At 37.3% G+C, this 4,560-nt stretch overlaps 1 non-coding gene across 1 annotated transcript; it reads left to right on the top strand.

The window, feature by feature from the left end:
• Positions 1 to 2,817: 2,817 nt before the first annotated feature.
• Positions 2,818 to 2,921, top strand: LOC130983587 (small nucleolar RNA R71). The gene has a single exon (XR_009087570.1). It is a non-coding gene; the product is annotated as a small nucleolar RNA R71 (small nucleolar RNA).
• The last annotated feature ends 1,639 nt before the right edge of the window (positions 2,922 to 4,560 follow it).

Genomic DNA, 4,560 nt, shown 5'->3' with positions numbered 1-4,560 from the left:
TGTCTTCCCTTTTCCTTTTCTAGAGGATTCTCCGGCCTTAGGTGCCATTGATGGTAATGGAAAAACAAAAAAGCTTATGCTTTTACCACACCAAACTTAAAATATTGCTTGCCCTCGAGCAAAAGAAGAAAGAAGAGAAGAAGAAGAAGAAGAAAATATTGAGGAGAAGGGGGAGTGTGGGTTTCGGCCAAGGTATAGAAGAGGGGGTTGTGTTGTGTGAAAATGAAGTGGAATGGAGGGGTTTATATAGGGAAATGGAAGAGGGTAGGTTCGGCCATTTTAGGGTGGGTTTGGGTGGGAAAGTGTTTTTGAATTTTGAAGGTAGGTGGGGTTTATAGGGAAGAGTGGATGGATGTGAGTGGTGAAGAGGTGATGGGGAAGAGAGATTGAAGTGATTGGTGAAGGGTTTTGGGAAAGAGTGTTTATTGGGAGGAGAGATTCAGAGATTGAAGTTTTTGGGAAGTGTGACATGGGGAAGAGTGTTATAGGATTAGGAGGTAAGGTGGGAATATGTTAGGTGGGAATCCTGTGGGGTCCACAGATTCTGAGGTGATCCTGTGGGGTCCACAGATCCTGAGGTGTCAAGGAATTCCATCCCTGCACCAAATAGGCATGTAAAATGCCTTTGCATACCATTCTAGTGTTTAAACGCCGAGGTGATGCACGTTCTGGGCGTTCAACGCCCATGTGAAGCATGTTTTGGGCGTTTAACGCCCATATGTAGCATGTTTCTGGCGTTGAATGCTAGTTCCATGCTTGTTACTGGCGTTCAGCGCCAGCTTTTCTTAAGGCACATTCCTGGCGTTCAAACGCCAGGATGTTGCTTGTTTCTGGCGTTTAGCGCCAGATTCATGCTCTGTTCTGGCGTTGAACGCCAGCCAGATGCTCCTTACTGGCATTGAATGCCAGTCTGTCCTTCCTCCAGGGTGTGATTTTTCTTCTACTGTTTTTGATTCTGTTTTTAATTTTTATATTTTTTTCGTGACTCCACATGATCATGTACCTAATAAAACACAAAATAAAAATAAAATAAAATAAAATAAAAATTAGATAAATAAAATTGGGTTGCCTCCCAACAAGCGCTTCTTTAATGTCAATAGCTTGACAGTGGGCTCTCATGGAGCCACAAAGGTGATCAGGTCAATGTTGTATAGTCCCAACACCAACTTAGAGTTTGGATATGGGGTATTAACACCAAACTTAGAGTTTGGTTGTGGCCTCCCAACACCAAACTTAGAGTTTGACTGTGGGGGCTCTTCTTGACTCTAAACTGAGAGAAGCTCTTCATGCTTACTCTCTTTTGTCACAGAGGGATGGCCATGTGCCTTAAACACAAGGTAGTCCCCATTCAATTGAAGAACTAATTCACCTCTGTTGACATCTATCACAGCTCCTGCTGTAGCTAGGAAAGGTCTTCCAAGGATGATGCATTCATCCTCTTCCTTCCTAGTGTCTAAGATTATGAAATCAGCAGGGATGTAAAGCTCTTCAACCTTTACTAACACGTCCTCTACTATTTCATAAGCTTGTCTTAATGACTTGTCTACCAATTGTAATGAGAATAAGGCAGGTTGTACCTCAATGATCCCCAGCTTCTCCATTACAGAGAGTGGCATAAGATTTATCCCTGACCCCAGATCACATAGAGCTTTTTCAAAGGTCAATGTGCCTATGGTACAAGGTATTAAGAACTTGCCAGGATCTTGTCTCTTTTGAGGTAAAATTTGCTGAATCCAGGTGTCTAGTTCCCCAATGAGCAAGGGAGGTTCACTTTTCCAAGTCTTATTACCAAACAACTTGGCATTCAGCTTCATGATAGCTCCTAAATATTGAGCAACTTGCTCTCCAGTCACATCTTCATTCTCTTCAGAGGAAGAATAGTCTTCAGAGCTCATGAATGGCAGAAGGAGATTTAATGGAATCTCTATGGTCTCTATATGAGCCTCAGATTCCTTTGGATCCTTAATAGGAAACTCCTTCTTGCTTGAGGGACGTCCCAGGAGGTCTTCCTCACTAGGATTTTCGTCCTCCTCCTCCCTTGTGCATTCGGCCATATTGATTACATCAATGGCCTTGCGCTCTCCTTTTGGATTCTCTTCTGTATTGCTTGGAAGAATACTGGGAGGAGTTTCAATGACTTTCTTACTCAGCTGGCCCACTTGTGCCTCTAGATTTCTGATGGAGGATCTTGTTTCACTCATGAAACTGAAAGTGACTTTTAACAGATTAGAGACTAGATTGGCTAAATTGGAAGTGCTTTGTTCAGAATTCTCTGTCTGTTGCTGAGAAGGTGATGGAAAAGGCTTGTTATTACTGAGCCTATTTCTTCCACCATTATTAAAGCCTTGTTGAGGCTTTTGTTGATCCTTCTATGAGAAATTTGGGTGATTTCTCCATGATGAGTTATAGGTGTTTCCATAAGGTTCACCCATGTAATTTACCTCTGCTATTGCAGGGTTCTCAGGATCATAAGCTTCTTCAGAAGCTGCCTCTTTAGTACTGTTGGATGCATTTTGCCATCCATTCAGACTTTGAGAGATCATGTTGACTTGCTGAGTCAACACTTTGTTCTGAGCCAATATGGCATTCAGAGCATCAATTTCAAGAACTCCCTTCCTCTGAGGTGTCCCATTATTCACGGAATTCCTCTCAGAAGTGTACATAAATTGGTTATTTGCAACCATGTCAATGAGTTCTTGAGCTTCTGCAGGTGTTTTCTTTAGGTGGATGGATCCACCTGCAGAATGGTCCAATGACATTTTTGAAAACTCAGATAGACCATAATAGAATATATCTAATATGGTCCATTCTGAAAACATGTCAGATGGACACCTTTTGGTCAACTGCTTGTATCTTTCCCAAGCTTCATAGAGGGATTCACCATCTTTCTATTTGAAAGTCTGAACATCCACTCTAAGCTTGCTCAGCTTTTGAGGAGGAAAGAATTTATCCAAGAAAGCCATAACCAGCTTATCCCAGGAGTCCAGGCTATCTTTAGGTTGTGAGTCCAACCATATTCTAGCTCTGTCTCTTACAGCAAAAGGGAAAAGCATGAGCCTGTAGACTTCAGGATCTACTCCATTCGTCTTAACAGTCTCACAAATTTGCAAGAACTCAGTTAAAAATTGGTAAGGATCTTCAGATGGAAGTCCATAAAACTTGCAGTTCTGTTGCATTAAAGCAACTAGTTGAGGCTTAAGCTCAAAATTATTGGCTCCAATGGCAGGAATGGAGATGCTTCTTCCATCAAATTTGGACGTTGGTTTTGTGAAGTCACCAAGCATTCTCCTTGCATTATTGTTGTTGGGTTCGGCTGCCATCTCTTTCTCTTGTTCTAATGTTTCTGAAAGGTTACCTTTAGATTGTTATAATCTAGCTTCTCTTAGTTTCCTTTTCAGGGTCCTTTCAGGTTCAGGATCAATTTCAACAAGAGTACCTTTTTCCTTGCTCCTGCTCATATGAAAGAGAAGAAAACAAGAAAAGAAGAGGAATCCTCTATGTCACAGTATAGAGATTCCTTTATGTTAGTAGAAAAAGAAAGGGGAGAAGAGTGAAGAAGAATGAATAGTCTGTATAAAGAGTAAGGATAGGGGAGGTGAAGAGAAGTGTTAGTAAATAAATAATTAAATAGAATAAGAAGAGAGGGGGAAAATTTCGAAAATAATTTTGAAAAAGAAGTTAGTATTTTCGAAAATTAAAGATAAGATAAGATTAAAATTTAAATTTAAAACAGAAAAAAGAATTTTTGAAAAAGAGGTGAGATATTTTCGAAAATTAGAGAGGGAAAAGTAGTTAGGTGGTTTAGAAAAAGATAAGAAACAAACAAAAAGTCAAATAGTTAGTTGAAAAAGATATTAAAATCAAAATTTGAAAAGATAAGAAGATAAGAAGTTAGATAAGATATTTGAAATCAATTTTTTGAAAAAGATAAAATTTTGAAAAAGATAAGATATAAAAGATATGATAAGATATGTTTGAAAAAGTTTTAATTTTTAAATTAAAATTAATTACTAACAAGAAACTAAAAGATAAGATTCTAGAACTTAAAGATTGAACCTTTCTTAACAAGAAAGTAACAAACTTCAAATTTTTGAATCAATCACATTAATTGTTAGTGAATTTTCGAAAATATGATATAAAGATAAGAAAAAGATTTTGAAAATATTTTGAAAAAGATTTTTGAAATTTTTGAAAAATAGAAAAAAAATGAAAAAGATATAATTTTTGAAAAAGATTTTGAAAAGATAAGATTTTTAAAATTGAAAATTTGACTTGACTTGTAAGAAACAACTAATTTTGAAAATTTTTGACTAAGTCAACTCAAATTTTCGAAAATTATGAGAAAAATGAGGAAAAGATATTTTTTTTATTTTTTTGAATTTTTGATGATGAGAGAGAAAAACATAAAAATGACTCACAACATAAAAATTATGAATCAAAACTCATGATGCATGCAAGAACACTATGAATGTCAAGATGAACACCAAGAACACTTTGAAGATCATGATGAACATCAAGAACATAATCTTGAAAAATTTTTGATGCAAAGAAAACATGCAA

This window comes from Arachis stenosperma, chromosome 5 (genome assembly GCF_014773155.1).
Source record: "Arachis stenosperma cultivar V10309 chromosome 5, arast.V10309.gnm1.PFL2, whole genome shotgun sequence".
NCBI lineage: Eukaryota > Viridiplantae > Streptophyta > Magnoliopsida > Fabales > Fabaceae > Arachis > Arachis stenosperma.
This window is presented reverse-complemented; position numbering and strand designations above follow the sequence as displayed.